General features: G+C 48.7%; 1 protein-coding gene across 3 annotated transcripts in view; it reads left to right on the forward strand.

Moving 5' to 3' along the window:
* HPCAL1 (hippocalcin like 1) overlaps window positions 1–21,337 on the forward strand; it is a 146,720-nt gene that overhangs the window by 64,600 nt on the left and 60,783 nt on the right. Inside the window, exon 1 of one of the 3 annotated variants that reach the window (XM_023550424.2) lies at window positions 15,780–21,191. The exons of the other annotated variants lie outside the window; for them this stretch is intronic. The gene's annotated coding sequence lies outside the window, so the exon portion shown is untranslated. Of the gene's footprint in view, window positions 1–15,779; window positions 21,192–21,337 lie in introns of those variants that run through there. 3 annotated transcript variants of the gene reach the window in all.

Raw genomic sequence — 21,337 nt, forward strand, 5'->3', positions numbered from 1 at the left:
GCCGAGCCCTGTGAATATTCTAGAATAGTTACTTGGGAGTTTTTCCTTTTCTGTTTTTCTTTCTACATACCTTTGAACTTTCTTAATAATACTTTTTATTAGTCATCCAAGAGCTTCCTTTCAATAGATATCTCTTGTGCCTGGCATTTGCTAGATGCTGGGAGCATGGGGAACAAGATGACCCCTGCTGTCATGAAACTTATCATCCAGCCTTTGGGCTGAAGTGACTCAATCAGGATGGGCAAGACTTCCTGGAAAGTCCAGTATGGCCATCTGGGGCACCATCACATCGCAGTGGTCACAGCTCAGTTGTCCCCTCTAGCCCAGGGACTCCCAGGGGGAGTGGCCTGGCTCATGGTGAAAGCTGTCAATGGTTATGGCAGCAGGTGAGTGTATAGGTGAACAGATCCAAGAGAGAGAACACACTGGTTTTTGTTTTCTGCCCTTAGTCTTATGAGGAAAGTGTACAAATAACTCACATTTTGCCACCTCCGAGATGTGCATCGGTTATCCTAATTGCATTCAAATTACTGGAAGGAAGAAATCTCAACCAAAGATCTTGACAAATCCCAGCTGTCAAGGCCCTGTTCTTCTTTCCTCACTGGTGTTGTGAAACCAATTATTTTGGGGGGACTTGGGATGATCAATTCATTAATTGTTTTAAACATGATGCTTAGCCCTTTTAATGTCATAAATATTACTCAGTTAAGTCAGTGGGCTAAGATCTGTCTTGACTATTATATATGTATATATAGCTGTAAAAACATAGGTAACACGACATTTGTTAATTCAACATTTTTCACATATACGATTTGACTGTTATCTTTTGATAATAACATTAATAACATTTCTGGAGCTCTCAAAAGCTTGTCAGATTTTCAGATACATTAGCTAATTTGATTCTCACAATAACCCTATGAATTGGGTTATCACATCTCTTTTAATGAGGAGACTGAGGCTCAGAGAGGTCAAGTAATATGCCAAAGGTTACAAAGCTACTAAGTGGTAGAACAGGGCCTCAGTGCTGGTTCAGCTTGTCTCTATTGTCATTGAATTTGGGTGGCTCAACCAACAAGTCTGTATTGAGCACCAGCTTGTGTACCAGCATTATGGAGGAGAACGGAGCTTTGGAATCCAAGTGGTGAGAAATAGCACAGGTACTAGTAGACAGTAGCAGTCAGCATTGGAGGGGTGGCATGGTGGGGGGGACTCAGCGTACGAGAGGCAGGAGAGGTGGTGGGCGTGTGGGCGTGGGCTTTGGGCCATCAGGTGGAGGACAGTAAGTAGATCCTTAAATGCCTTGGAGTCCTGGCTCCTGCTGTCTCCTTAGCTTCCTACTACCCAGAGAGGTCAGGCCCAGAGTTCCTCAGGGTTCAGTCTTACCCCTGTGGAGAGACCCTTCATGTGCCAAGCCTGGAAGTAGGAAGGATTGAGCTGGACAAGTGGCGGAGAGAACCAGGGAAGGAGAATTTCTGCTTCGCCGTTTCCTGCCTGATTTAGACGTGTCTCTGTTCCTTCAGGAAACGAAAGGTGAACGGTAAGGATGGGAGGTGGCCTTCACAATGTTCTGTGGTAACGCTCTGCCACTTGGCAGCCTGCGGTAGGCACATATCAGTCCCCGGATGTTTGTCAGCAGATACGGGATCCCGTTTCTCCTGCTTCTGGAGAGAAGGGGAGGGCAGGCCCTGAAAAAAAAAGTGAAAAATGCGAGTTTGCTTATAAAAGGATGGGCATGGACCTTTCCCTGCCAGGCTCTGGAAGGTGGAAGCTGCTGTCTCACATGGTCCTGTGTCAGATACAAGTACCAAGCTCACTTCTGAATGGTGGCTTCTGCACAACTGTGGTGTGGCCTATATTAGAAAGGATAAGGGTCAATGATTCCTGGGCAGAGAAGGACCTTCTGGGACAGTCTGGCTAGAGACTCTCAGGCCCAGAGAGGGGAAGTGGTTTTTCCAGGGTCACACAGCCTCTGAGTACCGCGCTACTCCACCCCTTTATAGGTTTTAAAACCCATTTTCATTCTAACCCACATTATTTCTGATTTTTGTTTTCTCTTTTGAGGTAGACTTTAAGATGAGAGCACCTTTGTTTTCCCCAAATGCAGTAGAGAGCGGAGAGCGGAGAAGTAGATTCACTTGTAGCCATTCTTCTGAGGTTGCCGTGACTCTGAGCTCTGCAGTAGTGAAGACAGCAATAAGGCCTCCAGCTCAGGGGTGCAGGGGCGCCTGGAGGGGGCAGACGAGGCTTGCCTTTCAGCACCCCGTTTCTGCTCTGCCTGGTTGCAGAGGCAGATTACCCGCTAAACAAGGTAAGCACGGGCTTGCTTGTGCTTCCTTACTAATCTGTCGTGACCAATTTCACCTTTTTCACCACATCCAACATTCTGCTTCTAGGAATGGCTGGTATCTGTCTCTCTCTCAACCCCGCTGTACTGTCCTACAGAATCAAAGCCTCATTTCAAGTTCACAAACCCTAACAGGGGCGATGACCCAGTAAGCAAGTTAAGCACAGCCTTACCTGTGCTTACTTACTGATCTGTAGTGAACAGTTTCACATGTTTGTCAAAATCAAAGATATGGTGAAAAACACATGAAACTTCACTACAGATTAGTAAATTAGCACAAGTACGGCTGTGCTTACCTTGCTTATTGGGTAACCCACCCCTGCCCAGATGACTTGGGTAGGGCTAGAGAGCCTTGGGACTTTACTGGCTGTTTGTACGAGCTTCTAGAGGAGGCCTGGTGGTGCGACGGTTAAGCGCTCGGCTGCTAACTGAAGGTTGGTGATTAGAACTCACCCAGCAGCTCCTTGGGAGAAAGGCCTGGCGATATACCCGCATAAAGATTACAGCCTCAGAAACCCTATGGGGCAGTCCTGCTCTGTCACATGGGGTCACTATGAGTCGAAATCTACTTGATGGTGCCTAACAACAACAGGAGCTTCTAGAATGGACCTGTTAGGAAGTGTCTAACACATACTCATGCCTATAACCTCTACATGTGACTTTTCAGTTCTGTGAGTGGTCATATATGTAGTTTTTTCTCAAAAGGTGTGACACACAGCCTGATTCCATCAGAACGTCCCAGGGAAATAAAACCCCAAAAATCCGATGACCGTCGAGTCGATCCTGACTTTTACTGCCCCACAGGATTTTCTTGGCTGTAATCTTGACAGAAGCAGATCGCCAGGCCTTTCTACTGAGGAGCCACTAGATGGTTTCCACTCACCAACCTTTCAGTTAGCAGCTGAGTGCAAACTATTTGCGCCACCCAGAGACCTCCCAGGGAACTTGCTGGCTAAAATTGCAGATTCCTGGGTCCACCCAGACCTATTGGATCAGAATCAATGGGGAGGGGTGGGCAGGAACCTGCATTTTAAACAAAATCCATAGCTGGCTCTTAGGTCAGCCAAGGGCTGAGTCCCTCTGGCATGGTGGTTAATAGCAAAGGCTTTGGAGCCAGAACTTGGGTTCAGATCTCAAGTCTGCCACTTTGGGGCTGTGTGACCCTGGGTGAGTTATTTCCTATCGCCAAGCGTTGGTTTTCTTTGCCATCTTATGGGTTATCACAGTGCTGTAATGAATATGCAGCACTGAGCACAGTGCCTGACCCGGTGTGTGCTCAGGAAATGGGGGCGCTTCTTGACCTCAGTAAGCACTGAGGCAGGCAGGGTGTGACCTGGGGCCTTCAAGGAGGATGGGGTCCTGGGCTATGGGAAGTCTGTGCTGGGAAGGGGGCTTGGCAGGATCTGCAGGGCAGGCCTCTGGAGGAGGAGGTGGGCTTTGGAAATGGGGAAGACAATGCGTTTAGGGACGTAAGATCTCAGTTTAGGGAAGAGCTGCAATGGCACTTGGGAGTGGTGCCTTCCTTCCCTTGGTTCTGGGTCACAGGCTTCCAGAACACAAAGCTGGCAGAGGCCCCAGGGAGCACCCAGAGGAGGTGTGTCCTGCTTGGGGTCGTGGGTGAAAGAGCTGGGTTTGGGGCCCAAGCTCTTGCTGTTCAGCCCAGGCTCTCCCCAGGGCCCCACAGTGTTTTTCTGTGCTCAGCACCCTGAGCATAGGGATGGGGTGACATCCCTCTGTCCTCCTGGGGTGTGGCCCGCAGCTCCCTGAGAAGGAAGGAGTCAGAGCCTGGCCAGGGCCTGGAATGCGATTACAAGGGGGATAAGCCTCTGTGAGGATGTGTGTTTGGGGGGCACACTAAGGAGGAGTCTGATCAGATAACTCCTAGGGAATGAACCCCAAGGTCCCACCCCCTGTGCTGATGTTGGAAGGAACCCCCTGCTCCCCCCTTTCCTCTTGGCTGGATTCCATGGAACTTTCCTCTCCTCCCTTGACTCCCTCCCTGCCTAGCTAAGTATCCCTTCACTCCTCCTTCATGTCCTTTTCTTCTCTTTGATGGGGGTGGTGTGCGGTGAGATCAACCCTCTCCTTGCCCCCAGGACTGGCTTCACCTGCCCTCAGCCTATCACACAGGGATCACCTTCTAAAGTGGTGGGCATCCAGATCTCTTTATAAGACGCTGCTTGAGGAAGAGGGAAGGGGCTTTCCCTCACCCTCAGATTTCCCAACGGTTAACTTTTTGTAGCTGGAGTTGGAGGACACGTGAAAGTCAGTCATCTCCCAAGCCACATGTTCCTGCACCTGTGGTGAAGCCCCCCAGGTCAGCAGATGCCACCAGGAGTATTGTGTCCTGACAACTGTCTGACCAAAACCTGTTGCCTTCAAGTTGATTCCGACTCGTAGCGACCCGATTGGACAGAGTAGAACTGTCCCATAGGGTTTCCAAAGAGTGGCCGGTGGATTCAAACTGCTGACCTTTTGGTTAGCAGCCGAGCTCTTAACCACTGCACCACCAGGGCTCCCCTCTCTGACCACTAGCCTGAAAATGACACAGAGTCCCAAGTGCCCCAGGGTTGGGGTGGAGAGGATGTGTGCATCCATCACACATACGAGGATAGTGTCTGCACCCAGCCTGGCCCTTGACACGATAATGACCAGCCCCCCAACATTCAGGGGACTTAATCATCTGCCTCGCTCACAGGTGAGGAGGTTGAGGTGTCACCTGACAGAGGCCTCTGGATGATAACTCAGGGCTCCTGACCTTTGTCTTGCTTCTCCTGGGTTTCTAGCTCTTGGGTTATAGTCTAGGACAGAATATGACCCTGATTATCTCATGGGCCTCATACATGGGGATGAGGGGTGTTGCAAGAACCTGAGCCCCTCACTGGGACATGTTCCTGCACAACATACACCTTTGTGTATGGAGGTGAGGGTGGGGGAAAAGGCCTCTGCTGTCTGAGTGGACAGCCCTGAGTATACGTGGGACATGGGGCAGAGCTGGACAGTGGCCTGCAGAGGGGACAGGCAGGTTTTCCCCTGGGATTGCCCTTGCTGATCTTGAATTGCTCTCCTCCTTCTCTTTGCATTGCCCAGCCCCCTACGCTTCACCTCCTTCCCCCTTAGCCGCTTCAGAGCATAAATGATGACAACAGGTGACTTGTGCATAGGGCTTCGCAGTTCACACTGGGCCCATCCAGGCTCCCTCACTCATCTGAGTAGTCTTTCTGTCCTCTCTTCACAAGTGAGGCTCAGAGGCGCTGGCGCGTGAGGTGGGTGAGGAGTGGTGGATCTGGGCTGGACCCAGGATCCTGTCACCCTCTGCTGTAGAAGCATCTTAGCTGGTAGATGCTGCCTCTCCCCCTCCTGGGTACTATAGCCTCTCCAACTGAACCTCTTGAGCCAGACTTGGAATGTAGAGCAGGGATGGACACTTTATGTGAGAGGCATTCAGGGCCGGGTTCCTATAAATACCAAATCTCATAATTCACTTAAAATAAGGATCTGGTGAACCCAAGACTTGGTTCATGCATAACTGTTCCACGAACACATCCGTTTGGCATCAGAACAACCACCCATGCCCAAGCTCATGGTGTCTGGACCTCCATGATCCAGCTCTTCTCACCTTCCCAGCCCCATCTTTGGCCCCAGCCTCCTGCCTCTCAGCAGCTCAAACGTCATCTCTGGGAAGCCTTCCCTGATGCCTCCCTCCTTACCTCTCCTGGCCCCAGGCTCCCATAGCCCTGGGCTTCCCTTTGCTGTATGTGCTCTCTTGGTTTCCATTCCTGTCTTCCCCACCAGACTGTGAGCTCCTCGCGGCGGCCACTCCGCCATATTCATCTCTGAACCTCCAGAAACAAGCACAGAGAGCCTGTCTGCTGGATATGAGGATGCCGGAGCTGGAGCCAGCCCTGACTTTATCTCATACAACAGCTTGTTTTAGGGGGGCTACATTTGCCTGGGATTTTCTGCGGTGAGGGGAGCCTCCTGCAGGGTAGCCTCAAGTCTCCTTGTATGTGAAGATGAGGACATTTGGCCAGGGGAGGAGGGCTCCTGGAACCAAACAGCGATTCTGGCCCTGCTTCCCCTCATCCAGCTGCTGTGAGGGGGCCCTGGGAGTGTTAGTTGATCCCACAAAGAACTGGAGTGTCTGCCAGTGAAGAACTGGGCTGTGGCCCCAAGTCACATCGGGGGATTTGAAGGAGATTCAAACTAGCTATTTCCAGTTGTTCTTCCAGTTTATTGTCCTCTGCTTGGGATGGGTAATTTTGCTTACGAGGATAATTTTGTCTTTAAACATGCTGCCCTGTCTCATTTGTTAGGTATTTAATGTCTGGGTAGTGGGCAGATAATGTCATTGTTGTCTGGGGTGGGGGGAGGGGGGAATTCCATTGACATTTTTTAAACTAAAATTTTAATAAAATCCCTATTGTAGAAAATTCATAAACTTCTGAAAGAAACCAGTGAAGCAAAAAATAGCAACCACTATAAGCCCACATGCTGGTTGGTTTAAATGTAAAATTTAGGCTTCCTAGCAAAAATTTGTCAAAGGGCCAGGAAAGACTTTGTCCCATACCACAGTCCCCTGACCGAAGCTTCCACGGAAAACCTTGGAACTATAGTCACAACAAGGTTTGCTCTTGACACTTCGAGGGATGGAGTAGCAGGGGCTTGGGGGCTGGGAACCATAGTTTCTGGGGACATCTAGGTCACTTGGCATAACAAAGTTTATGAAGAATAGGTTCCGCATCTCACTTTGGTGAGCAGTGCCTGGGGTCCTAAAAGCTTGCGGGCAGCCATCTAAGATGCATCGATTGGTCCCAACCCATTTGGAGCAAAAGAGAATGAAGAACACCAAAGACACAAGGAAAATAATAACCCAAGAGACTAAAGGTCCATGTAAGCCGGAGACTCCACCAGCCTGAGACCAGAAGACCAGAAGAACTAGATGACCGCCCTGACAGGGAACACAACAGACAGTCCCAGATGGAGCGGGAGAAAAGTGTGGAGCAGAAAAGTGTAACACGTGGGGTTGCCATGAGTTGGAATTGATGCAATGGCGACGGGTTGGGTTTTTTGTTGTCACAGTGAGCCCTATGCTGAGGTGGGGTTGACAAAGCTTCACTAGAGCCAAAGCAGCACTGTGAGGGTCAGGACCCCTGTGCCGTGTGTGTGTGTGTGGAGGGGGGGGTCTTCATTGCTCATGTGGTCTTTACCCTGCCTGCCCTGGGACTGTGTGTGTGTTTGCATTCACCAAACGGAATTCCTCTGGGGGCAGGCTGCTTTCCCACCCTCTCTGTCCTCAGCACCCAACACAGGCCTGGCTTTTAATAAAGGTCAAGCAGTACATTGAGCTTTGATCAACGCCTGTCACCTCTTTAGGGGCAGCCTCCGTGACTCCCCCAGACACAGTTAGTTGCTCTTTCCTCAAGCTCAGTGCAGTCTGCAAACATTTTCCTAACAGCATACCACCCACGGTATTGTCAATATTTACTCACGGTTGTTGGCCTCTCCCTCCTGGAGTGCTGGTCCCTCAGGGGCCCTGCCCAGGTCCTAGCTGCTTTCGGGAGCCAGCCCCCAGCACGCCGCTGGACACCACGGCTCAAGGTCAGTAGGTGTGTGTTTGGGGTGAACGGATGAGTGCGTTGACTGTACTTTCTCTGCAGCCTGTGCCAGTTCCTAAATGACGTTTCAGGAATTGAATTACTAACGTTTTAGTACTTGCAGCATCCAGGAATAGATTATTTGATTATATCTGTTGGAAGTCATTGCCACAACCGGCTTCATTTTCTTAGCCAACATCTAAACCGGGTGGGGAGAGACAGCAGGGGAATGCCGTAATTACTTGATTTTTCCAAAAGCATGTGTCTCCCAAGCTGTTGGCAGCCAGTGGCTTTTCCTCTGGATTGGGGTGAGCCCAAGGACTTGTTGCTGCTTCTAGCCAGACACATTGTCGCCCTGCCTGTCCCATGTGGCAAAACCTGCTGATCGCTTCCCAGCTAGCCCGTTCAGACTGAAAAGGCTGTTGCAGTGGGTGCTGCAAAGGGCTCCCCCTCTTCAGCTCTGTGGACCCCTTAGCTCTGACTCTTAAAATCTGATAATGCCCTTGGCTTGATTTCTCTCCCTCATCTTGGCTTTTAAGAGTTGTTTACTTTGGGGACTCACAAACCCCATCACAGCCAGTTGCTCTTTCCTCCACTCTTTGGAAAATTCTCTCTCGTTTTTTCTGGCCCTAATGTATCTGCCTTGGGGCAGTGGTGGTTCAGTGGCAGAATTCTTGCCTTCCATGTGGAGATCTGGGTTCGATTCCAGACCACTGCAACTGGCGCATAGCCATCACTCATCTGCCAGTGGAGGCTTGCTTGTTGCTATGATGGTCAACAGGTTTCAGCAGAGCTTCTAGACTAAAACAAGGAAGAAAGGCCTGGCGATCTACTTCCCCACATCAACCAGTGAAGGCCCTATGGATCACAATGGCCTGATCTGCAACCGATCATGGGGATGGCACAGGACCAGGAAGAGTTTCTTTTCTTGTACACGGGGTCCTCATGAGTCGGGGACCAAACTGATGGCAGCTAAAAACAACAAAAACCACAACGTGTCTGTAGAATGACTGTGCTAACTTCGCAGAGGTCTCAGAATATACTTCTTGGTCCTGGAGGGCATCTTCCTGCCTGCCTTCCGAGTCCAGAGCAATTGTTGTGAGGTGAGTTTAGACGGTGCTCTGTGCTCCTGAGTGTTCTGCATGGGGCTGGCTGGGGCTCTGGCAGCCGCTGGTACGAGGTGCGACCCCAGAGCAGACCTGGCCCACAGGTGCTACCTACCTGGTGCTGCAGGAGGGGAGCTGGTCCCTTTCAAGTCGTGGATTCCCCTTCAGCAATGAGAGAGGAAGTGGGTTTAAACTCCAGTGTGTCTCCTACCCCTGCTATGTCCGGAAAGAAGTGAGTTTTCCTTTCTAACTTCAGCAGAGAGAGAAAGCTGTCCCCAGGCAAGTGCTCAGCCTTCTGCTAGGGCCAGACTCCTCCTGGCCTGTTCCTTCGAGCCTGCCCTTCTCTGGGTGCTGTCGGTGTGAGCAGTCAGCTGGACCCTCCTGCTCTGGGGGGTCTTGTGTGGACCATTGCCTCCTAACGAGATCCCAAGCTGTGCCCACGCCTCCATTTTTGTCTCCACATAGGCCGATGCACAGTTCTGGATGTATAACTATGTTAATATAACTGGGCCTGCTGAGGAAGAAGTGACACACGGGTCCACGTGAAAGTCAGGTAGTTTGTTATTAAAATGTATTTGTGGTTGTTTTAACGAACAGTTATATATGTATGTACCTGTGGGCCTCCTGATGTCTTTATACTCCCGTTTCATTTGATGATCGTTATTAAGCACCTGCCATGTACAAGTGCCAGGAGGGATTTCCAGGGGAACAAGACGCGTCCCTGTCTTCCAGAGGCTCTCTGTACAGAGGGAGACATTCACACAGGGCAACTCTGGCAAGGATTCGAGTGGTGACCCCGGGTGGAGTGGAAGATCTAGGGAGGGTGATCCCTGAGGCCTTCTTGGAGGAGGAGGTGGTTAAGCCTACCAACTTTGTCAGTTGGAAACAGTCGCCAATTCCGTGTTACTCAAATAATATAGTATATTCTGTGTTTGGATTCACCAGGGAGAGCTGAAAGTGAGTTAAAAGGAAGCATGAATTTAACCAGACCCGAATGAGTTACACTTTAAGAAGTTCAAGTCACTGTAGTTTTTAGAAAGGAAAAGGCTCTGACCTCATTAGGCTACCCCCACTGTGTCCTTGAAATCTTTTTACTCCTTGAAATGTGCTTCTTAACATTTTGGAAAAAACAACTTTCTCCTTCTATATATAGCCCTTATCTTCACGTGCAGGCGCCTACCTGGTCCACTTATCTTCACAGAATGTACTGGGTTAGGCCCCAGGGGTGGTGGGGGCTCGTGATAGGGTACTTAGCATTCCGTTCACGTGGAGCCTAAGTGGTTGACTTTTGTAGAGCCCCACTGGAGATATCTCAATAAATTCAGGAGCCCCCTTTCTATTTGTGTTCTTTCATTTCTCTTTAGTAGTGACCACCCTTTCCATTCAAAGCCGCACCTCTAGTTGTCATCTCCCAATCCAGTTCCATCAGATTTAGAGAGGATGGGTGCCTGTGATGAAGGATGAGGGAGCCCGGTACACATCTATGTGCACATAGGTGAATGTGTGGGACTTGGGGGTGGAGAAACCTTGGGGTGAGAATTTCTAGCCTGGCTTGATCTCTCACTGGGGCAAATCTTCTCTGTCCTCATCTGCAAAAACTCCGAGTCCTTGTGTGCAGAACTGGACTGTTTCTCTGAGGGATGATTAGAGGCTGGCAGGAAGAAGGTCCAAAAAGCAGAGAAGGCATTGCCTTTAGGGTGAGTTTAATTTGGGAGGGAGAGGGGGTTTAATTGTGATGAAAATATGCATAACAAAACATATACCAATTCAACAATTTCTACACGTTTAATTCGGTGACATTGATTGCATTCTTCAAGTTATTTAATCACTCTAAACACCGTTTCTAAATAATTCCACCACCGTTAACATAAGCTCAGTGTTCCCTAAGCAAAAACGCCCTGTCCGCCTCCTTCCTACCGCTGGTAACCACTAATAATCTTTGGTTTCTATATATTTGCTTATTTCATATAAGTGAGATGGTAGTATTTGTCCTTTTGTGCCAGTGACTTACTTCGTTCAGCATGATGTTTTCAAGGTTCATCCACGTTGTGGCATGCATCAGGACTTCATTTTTCTTCATGACTGCGTAGTATTCCATTGTGTGTATGTGCCACATTTTGTTTATCCATTCATCTCTTGATGGACATTTTGGTTGTTTCTATCTTTTGGCTATTGTGAAAAGTGCTGCAGTAAACCTGGGTGTAGTGAGTTTTAATGTTGTCTAGACCCCAAATTGGGTCCACATATAAGAATTGAGTGGTGACTGTGCTGGCCCTTGGATGAGGCTGCGCAGTGATGCCAGGACACTTAGGTCAGGCTCTGGATGATGAGGTGACCATTAGTAGTGGCTGTTTGCAGGGCACAGGAGGCTGTCAGCTGGTGTGATTTAGGAACACCAGAAAAAAGGTGCAGCAGAACGTGCCCTCTGCTGTTGAAAAATCCCAGGGATCTGTCCCTCTGTCGAGTGGTGCCCACACCTGGGAATCCTGAGGAACTTGCAGACAACAGTGGTGTCGTAGGGACGCTTGGGCTCTAATTCTGACTTTATACACAACATTTCTGTGTAGAGCTTTTGGCTGGCCTTCATCCCTCTGAGCCCCATTTTCCTCATCTGTAAGATGAAGCAGTCCATCTGAGGCATCGCAGAATTGGACATGTTATGGGGCTCAGCTACCCACTTTGCTCTGGGGATCCCCGAGGCAGAACTGACACGGCTGGGCTGCAGAGCCAGTTGAGACCTGGTAGGCAAGGGGACACATGGAAAGGCCAGTAGGGATTGTGTCCAGTGTGGTGGATACAAAGGTGGGTAAGGCTGGATCCCCTGGGGGAGCTTACGGGGCTGGGGAGGCAGATAGGCGAGTATAGTTGTGACGCGGTGGTACCAGTGCCGTCGCCAAGGTGTGGTACTGCAGCGGGAGGGCCCCACGCCCTGCCCAAGCTCCCCAGATAAGCCTCAGCCTTCCTTACCAGGGGGACCAGCCAGGATTAGGGGAATGCATCCTGTCCTCCCCTCCTCTGCTACTGTGGGGGCACTTGAGTTGGTCCTCAGAAGGAATTGATCGGGGTGACTGTTCCCTGCCCCATGGAGAGAACCTGGGAATGTGTTGGGTGTAAAAGGAGCAAGCTGTCACAGCTCCCTGGCTCACAAACTGTGGCTGACTTTGGAGAAGGCGGCCATTTTCTGGGTCCCGCTCTGCTACCTTCCCCTCTCAGCCTCTGAAAGCCCCCTTGGGCCCTCTGTCAGTGGGCAGGTCAGTGGGGCTGGTGGTCCCAAGAGAGGGAGGCATCTGCATGGGCAGGGTCTCCTCTCCTCCAACACCTGATCCTTGAGTTAGGAAGGTCTTGAACAGGTGCAACGTGGTGAGACTCAGAGTAACGCACTCACGTGCCAGACAGGAGTGGTGAGGGAGCTTCTTGAGGCTGCGAGTTGTGATGAGCTGGGTGTTGGTGGTCACTGTAGATTGGCCAAGACGAAGGACACGTTGCTCCCAGGCAGGAGAGTGGCATGAGGGAGGACAGGCGTGCAGGTGGGTGGGACCAGAGCCAGGGGGAAGAGGCAAAATCCTGAGACTGGACCAAGGAATAAGCTGCCTCTGGAAGCGCTGAGGCAGGTGGGGAAACTGAGGCCTGGCGCAGAGGGCAATTGCCCAGCAAGGGGCAGAATGGGCTCCCCGCAGGCACTTTGTTCACGACACCATGCTGATTCTTAATGAATAAGACATGAGTTAGGTGGAAGGCCTTGAACTATCATCATTATCATCTGCCTTGAAAATAGAAAAATTAAAATTTAAAGTGATCTAAAGTGAAGAGTAACAGGAATGTTCCTAGAAACCAGAGATTGGGTGCCAGAGCAGATCTCAAGATAGATGATATCGTTCACCAAGTCCCCTAGGGTTGTCATTTCTGGTTTCAGAATTCCAAACCAAGGACAAAAGACTTCCTTATTTGAAGGGGTGACAGGGGTTCCTGGGTCTTCAGCAACCTGTATTCTGGGCTCAGGAGCCAGAGTCACACAGACACAGCCAGGCTCAGCCAAGAGACACAGGCTTTGCTCCTGGATGAAGCATCTGCTGCCTGGGCCAGGCTCCTTCTCCTGCTGGCCACCAGAGCTGGACAACCTAGGACCCTGCCGGCCCTCTGAACACTCAGATCCCCAGACCAGCCTTGAGAAGCAGCCCTTTCTCTCTCTCTCTGGGCCCCTCAGCCGTCTGAAACTGTAAGTGCTCCTGGACGGGGTACTGCAGGCCCCTAGGCAAGCTGAGAGCCCTGACCTTGCCCACCAGCACCTCTACTCAGTGAGAGGCCTGGCCCCCAGACTTGGGACCCAAGGACCGGATCTAGGTTGAATCTTTCAATCTTTGGACTAAAGGGCCCTGGGAACTTCTCATCTAGCTATCCCTCCTCCCTCCACACACCTTGTGTCTTGTTAGACCTGACTTTGTAAATTCAGTTTGGCATTGAGGTGTGTTTTCCCCTTGGGCCTCTAGGAAAATCCAGCCTGGACAAGTCCTCAAGTGTCCGAGTCTCATGACTGACTGTCCCATGAGCTTGGACAAGCCGGCTGGGCCAGCAGGCCTGTCCTGGTTCCCTGTGGGAAGTGGCTCTGGCTTCCAGTTGCCCTGCTGGTCTCCAAAGGCTACAGGGCTCCTTCCTTCCTTAGGATTGTCCTAGATCTTCCTCGAGTTGCCGGGTCACACCCTTCAGGTTAGTGGGGCAAAACGCCAGAGCCTGGGGGAAAAGGGGCTGCACAGAATACTTACTCTAATTATGACTTCCATAACACTATTCCAGAAGGTTTGCAGAATATGGGGCCACAGAATCTCCGATCGTCTTCTCAGGCAATGACTCTCACCTTTGTGTGTTGCCTTCTTGTCTTCCTGTTTGTTTTCATTTTAATATCGGCCCAGACAGTGCAGGGCTGAATGTGGGCTCCCCACTGGACAGTTCTGGCTCCTGGTTCAGTCTTTAAGGACCGGGGCAAGGAGCTGTTTCTCTGCAGATTTGATGGAGCACCCAGGCTGCAAAGACATAGAACCTGTGCTGCCCTCAGGGAGCCAACAGTGTAAGTGGGAGATGCAATTTGGACAAATTGAGCACACAGGGCTTAGGGCACAGGGTGAGGTGTGGAGTTGAGCAAGGCTCTGCCCTCCAGCGGCTCACAGGGGAGACAGATACATTTAATTCAAACACAAAACATTGTGACAAGTGTTAAAATGGAGGTAGGAGCAAAGTGTTAGGAAAAAGGGGTATTGGTGGGAAGTGAGGAGTCTCTGGGTGGTGCAGTTAGCGTACGCAGCTGCTAACTGAGAGGTTGGAGTTTGGAGACCACCCAGAGGCACCTCAGAAGAAAGGCCTGGTGATCTACGTCCAAAAAATTAGCCATCAAAAACCCTATGGAGCGAGTTTCACTCTGACACACGTGAGGTCGTCTTGAGCCAGAGTAGACTTGACAGCAACTGGTGGAAAAGGAGAAATTACTTTTAACTGTATGGTTCTGAGGAGGCTTCTTGGGAAGGGCCTGGGGATTGAGCTAGGTACAAGCACAGGGGAGGATTTATAAGTTGAGAGAGGAAGTGGGCAGACATTTCAAACCTGATGGTATAGAAGCAGTGGCCTGATCTCATCTGTCCTTCCTGGTGTGGTTCACCGTCTGTAATTATCTTCTTAATTCAAGAGTTATCAGTTGATGGTCTTTCTGCGCAAGCAGAGCAGAAGCTCCGTGGGACAGGGACTTTGTTGGCCTTATTTACCACTCTGCTTCCAATGCCCGGATGGATGGATGAGAGGACGGAGAAGAACAGGCAGGGTGGCTGTGTAATAGAAGAAGAATTCCATGGATGGGCTGCAGAAAGGTAGTCTTTGAGGGGGAGCTGAGCCTAGAGGGAAATCTGGGGTCTCTTCCCTAGTTATCTGTTTTCAGGGATGAAAAATTAGAAAATCAGACAATAAAAAAGTGGTTGTTGTTGTGTGCCGTCAAGTCAATTCTGACTTAACAGCAAACCTACAGGACAGAGTAAAACTGCCCCATAGGGTTTCCAAGGAGCGGCTGGTGGAGTTGAACTGCTGACCTTTTGGTTAGCAGCCAAGCTCTTAACAGCTGCACCACCACGGCCCCCCCAAAAAAATAGGGGAGTGGAAAAAGATCCCTATTCATATCCTAGCCCTAAAGGTCACATTTCTGTGTGCTTCTAGCCCGAGGGTGGGGATTTTCTCTGCACAGATACATATTCCTATAGATACAATTTGTTCTAAAATCTTCTTTTTTCACTTAAAGCATTGCTTTCTCCCCACATTCACGAGGCAGGAACCTGTATTGTAAAGGAATCTCATCTGCTTGAGATGCTAGCGCGCTTGGTCTCAGGACCATGGGTCCCAGGGGCTTTTCTCAGTGCTGGAGTTGTGAGGCAATCCCTGTGTTACTGGAGCCATCTGGATAAAAAAGGAAGTGTGAAAGCAGACGGGGAAGGAGGAATGTATATGACCACACTCTGACTTCATGTTGTTCAGAAAACTCCAGGTACACCAATTAGACAGGAACCAGAGCTAAGACCACAAATTATAACCGTGTCGTTATGGCTGCTCATGAAAAGGTCAACAGTTCAAATCCACCAGCCACTCCTTGGAAACCCTGTAGGGGCAGTTCTGTCCCGTCCTATAGGGTCGCTATGAGTCAGAATCAGCTCAACGGCAACGGTTTTTTTTTTTTTTTTTACTGGGTATTGTTTTGAGTAGTGTGGTGTGTTGGGACCAACGTGGGTTTTGAAGTCAGAACTGACCTGGATGTAAGCCCCACATCTTCCTCTCAGAAGCTGTGTGACCTTGGACAGGTTACATAACTTCCCGGACTTTAGTTCCCTCACTTGTAGAATGGGGACAATCCTTCCCTCCAAAGAATTGGTGGAGGAATAGAATCAAACAAAGCCTATACGACAGGTCCTTACTCAGAGTGCAATCTGAAGAAAATTGGCTCCTTTTCTACCCTTGTTTTTATCTAGAAGGAGGAATCCATTGAAAGCCTGTCAGGGTTAACAGAGTAATTCAGGAGAGTAGTTGGAGACAAACTATTCGTATTTATCTCTGATGGAAATTTTATGTTGATGGTTACATAACTGTGTGTAGTTGTTGTTAATTGCCATCAAGTTGGCCCCCAAAGCACGACAACCGCACACAATAGAGCAAAACCTTACGCCGTCCTGCATCATCCCCGTGATGAGTTGCAGATTGGACACTTGTGATCCAAAGGGTTTTTACTGGCTGATTTTGGAAGTAAATCTCCAGGCCTTTCTTCCTAGTCCGTCTTAGTCTGGAAGCTTTGCTGCAACCTGTTCAGCATCATAGCAACATGTCAGCCTCCCTGACAGACAGGTGAGTTGCTTTGGCTGGCAATTGAACCCAGGTCTTCAGTATGGAAAGTGAGAATTCTACCACTGAACCACCAATGCCCCCTACAACTGTGTACATTTATCAAAACTATTGAACTGTACACCTAGAAACAGTGAATTTTATTCATGTAAATTATACCTTAATTTGACTTTACAATAAGGATCCCTTGGTTAATGCCAACATTAAGAAGTCCCTGGTTGGTGCGAACGTTTTGCACTCTACAACTAGCCTAGAGGTTGGCAGTTCTAACCCACCCAGTGGCACTGTGGAAGAAAGGCCTGGTGATCTACTTCTGTAAAGACTAGAGCCAAGAAAACCCATGGAACAGTTCATACTGTGTAACACATGGAGTTGTCATGAGGTGGAATCAACCCGACAGCATTGGGTTTGTTTGGGATTTTTGTTTTGTCTTGTTTTTTTTGGTTTATTAATTGCCAACAAAACATAAGAAAATATTTAGATAGAAATGTATCTGACCAATATGAAGAAAAAAATTGCATTAAACTATTTTTTTTTTCTTATGAGAAAAGTTATGCATGTTAATTAATTCAGTCACCAGATATTTATTGAGTGACTACTATGTGCCAGATACAGTTTTAGGCTCTGGGGATACACCTGACAAAAAAGAAAGACAAACCCCTCCTGCCTTCATGGATCTTACATTTAGTGTTGTTGTTAGGTGTCGTCAAGTTGGTTGTGACTCATAGCGACCATATGTACAACAGAACAAAACACTGCCCCGTCCTGCTCCATCCTCACAATCACTGTTGTGCTCGAGCCCATTGTTGCAGCCACTGTGTCAGTCCATCTCGTTGAGGGGCTTCCTCTTTTTTACGGACCCACTACTCTACCAAGCATGATGTCCTTCTCCAGGGACTGGTCCCTCCTGATAACATGTCCAAAGTATGTGAGACGAAGTCTTGCCATCCTTGCTTCTAATGAGCATTCTGGCTGTACATTTAGTAGGTGGAGACAGACAATAAACATATAAACAAGTAAGAGATGCGTTAGATGGTACATGCCATGGGAAGAACTGGAGCAGGGTAAGGGGGGAGTCGGGAGTGTGTTGGAGGGAGGGTCTTACAGTTTTAAATAAGCCAGTCATGGCACACCTTGTCAAGAAGGTGATATTTGAGCAAAGACTTGAAGGAGTTGTGCCCATGAGTGTGAAGACTGGGACTGTGGTCCATGGAGAGGGGCGGCTGGTGCAAGGCCTCACGGGGGAGTGGGCCTGGCAGGCTCCAGGAGCAGCAAGGAAGGTGATTCTGGAAAATTCTGAAAAGTACGCATGAAAAAATAAACGCTCCTAATCAGCCAAGGTCAGTCATACTTCCCATTACATTTCCTGGTCTCCTTAATGCCACAAAATGCATATTTAATTTTACCAAAATGACATTGTATGTACATGTAATAAGTTATTGAATATGTTTTTCTATCTTATTAAAATTATTTTTTGGCCTCTTTGTGAAGGCTTTGCAAGTCTCTCATTCTTAAGTGTGCCCTTTTTTTATATATATAATTTATTTAAGTAGCACCCTGCTGTTACATGTTAAGGTTGTATCTTTCTGTAAAGCACCGTCGAGAGGCACTAGGGGCACAGGAGACAAGGCCGTGCCCTGTTCCTGAGTGGAAGGATGGATTGTGGCCAACTGGAGTCACAATAACTGCATAATTACCTTGTGTTTCCAGGCTTTTGGGGGCACTCCCTATTTGTTGTTGTTTTAGTCCTCTAGTGTTACTGTTACAGAAATACCACAAGTGGATGGCTTTAACAAAGAGATATTTATTTTCTCACAGTAAAGTAGGCTACAAGTCCAAATTCAGGGCGTCAGCTCCAGGGGAAGGCTTTCTCTCTCTGTTGGCTCTGCAGGAAGGTCCTTGTTCTCAGTCTTCCCCTGGTCTAGGAGCTTGTCAGGCACAGCGACCCCAGGTCCAAAGGACCCACTCTGGTTCTGGTGTTTCTTTCTTGGTGGTATGAGGTCCCCACTCTCTGCTTGCTTCTTCTTTCCTTTTATGTCTTGAGAGATAAAAGGTGGTGCACACCACACCCCAGGGGAACTCCCTTTACACTGGATCAGGGATGTGACCTGGTAAAGGTGTTATAATCCCACCCTAATCCTCTCTGACAAAAAATTACAGTTACAAAATGGAGGACAACCACAGAATACCGGGAATCATGGCCTAACCAAGTTGATACACACGTTTTTGGGGGGACATAATTCAGTCCATGACAATTGTACTGTTTTCAGATTAATCGGCTACTAACTGAAATTTTGGTGGTTAGAATCCAGTTAGAAGCACCTCGGAAGAAAGGCTTGGTGACCTACTTCCCAAAGATCACAGCCACTGACAACCTTATGGAGGACAGTTCTGCTCTGTCACACACTGGGTCACCATGGGTCAGAGTCAACTCAACGGCAACTGGTTTGGGTTTCTTATTGGACCCATTGCTTTAAAATTTTTTTAACATTTTATTGTAGTAAAATATAAATAACAAGACATTTGCCATTTTAACCATTTTGATGTGTACACTTCAGTGACATTAATTACATTTACCGTCACCACTATCCATTTCCAAATGTCTTCCATCATTTCAAATAGAACATCAGCACTGCTTAAGTGATAACTCCCCCTTATCTCTTCCCACCTGCCCCTGGTAACCACTAATGAACTTTTGTCTATTCTGATTATTTCATGTAGGTGAGATCATACACTATTTTTCCTTTTGTGATTGATTTATTTCTCTCAACATGTTTTCAGGGTTTATGCATGTAGTAGCCTGTATTGGGACTTCGTTTCTTCTTAAGACAGAGTAATATTCCATCGCAGAGATATACACTGCATTTTATTTATCCATCGTCTATTGATGGACACTTGGGTTGTTTCCACCTTTTGGCTATTGTGAATAATGCTACGATGAATTTACTTTAAATTTAGAGGCATTTCATCTGAAAAGATGTCTGTTGGTCGAAGAAAAACACATTGAGTATATTATTGGAAAATGTAACTAATGTACTGTTTGAAAATAAGTTTGTCTCCCAACTTGGTGGACTGCCTGGCACAGTTAACAGGCCTTACCCACTGTCACCATGCTGTCCTAATGGAAATGTCCAAGCCACATCCGATCTCTCATTCCTGTGCATGTTCTTACTCCTGTCCTAAGAGCTTGGCTGCTAACCAAAAGGTTGGCAGTTCGAATCCACCACCTGCTCCTTGGAAATCCTATGAGACAGTTCTATTCTGTCCTGTAGGGTTACGATGAGCTGGAATCAACTCAACGGCAATGGATTTTTTGTTGTTGTTGTTTCAACCACATCAAATGATATCCCATGGCTTTGCCTGGGGAACTCCTGGTCAACCTCTGCAGTGTAATTGATTACTTTTGTGTGGCCTTTCTGGCCACGGTCTTGTAGCTCCCACCCAGATGATTGGGCGAGACTGTGTGATAGGGTAATTGCGGCCCACCAAGGGAATTGGTCAGTTTTGTCTTGAAAGAGAGCCAATCTGGTGCAGAGAGGAAGAACGGCCAAGAGTGGAAAGTCCATCCTTTGGATCTGGAATTCCTGTGCTAAGAAGCTCCTGGAAGCAGGGGAGACCTAGAGAACAAGCTGTAACGTTGAAGACAGGAGAAGTGGTGGCAGGAGAGACCCGGCGGCAGAGACCTGGCAGCAGGAGATGGCATGGTGGGCTTCCTGGCCCACAAAGTGAGGAAGCTGAGTGCCTCTGAGGAAAGGCCTAGGACCAGGGAGAGGCATGCCTATGAGCACAGTTGGGAAGAGGTTGTCCTGATGGAAAAACTGTATCCTGAGTGTTTCCTGAGCCTCAATTGTGACTGTTACTTCCCTAATAAACCCCATAATCGTGAGTATTGACTGTGAGTTCTGTGGCCATTGCAATGAATTATGGAACCCAGCGGAGATGTAGAGAGTGCTATGGGAGGGACGGTTGGTGTCAAAATTGGTAAAGATGGTGGAGAGAGGAGGCATGTCTGACCTCCGCCTCGTGGGAGTCAGCCTTGAGCTGTTGATCTTGGTTCTCCTTCCCCCTTGTGGGGTTGGAGGAGGTCAGATACTGCCCTCATGCTGTTTTTACAACCTCCAAGGTCCAACTTAGATTCCTCATCTCCTAGAAGCTTCCCCTTTCCTCGTTGGTCCCTTATACTTACCTGCCCATGGTAGTTACAGAGTGTTCCTGGCAGATTATCAGCTCCTGGAGGGCAGGGACCTGGGGCCAGGTTATTCACCGTAACACGTAAGCAATGTCTGGTTTCCTGCCTGCCTGTCTCCCTTCCATTCAACAGGTAATGACCAAGCCAAGGTTTGAATTTGTCATGGAGACACAAAAATTATTATTAGCATGTGTTCTGTTCTAAGGACTGGTCAATCCAAACCCACCTGGGAGTAACTAGCTGCTGAGTGAGGCCAGGAAGGCCCCCCGAAGGAGAGGGTACTTGAGGGGTGTAGAAGGGAGGCAGGGCTAGACAGAGTGAGAATGTGCTGGCGAGGGAGGGACTCTGAACTTTCGACTGAGTGCGTGATTTAGTTGAGCAAGGTGGGAATTTCCAGTCCTGTGACCAGTGAGTGTTAGCCGTGATGTTGGGGACAGGGCGACACCAGCCCTTTGGGGCTGATTTGTTTTACATTCAGCATTCTTGATGAGACCTTGACAGGATCCTGAGGATAGATTCAGCTGTCTGAATTGTCTAGTGTTTTCAAGTGTCAAGATTCTGCAGCTACTTTGCCCAAAGCAAAATCGAGAAAGGTGCAGTTTCACGTTTTTTTCAAAGGCTCTTTTGAAGGGAGGTACGGGACTCATTTGCCTCAACAGTTAACATTTCCGGAGCTCAGGGGAGCCAGAGAGGCTTGGCAGCTACTGTCAGTTCTACCTCCAGGCCAGGCTAGGGGAAG

This window comes from Loxodonta africana, chromosome 12 (assembly GCF_030014295.1).
Source record: "Loxodonta africana isolate mLoxAfr1 chromosome 12, mLoxAfr1.hap2, whole genome shotgun sequence".
NCBI lineage: Eukaryota > Metazoa > Chordata > Mammalia > Proboscidea > Elephantidae > Loxodonta > Loxodonta africana.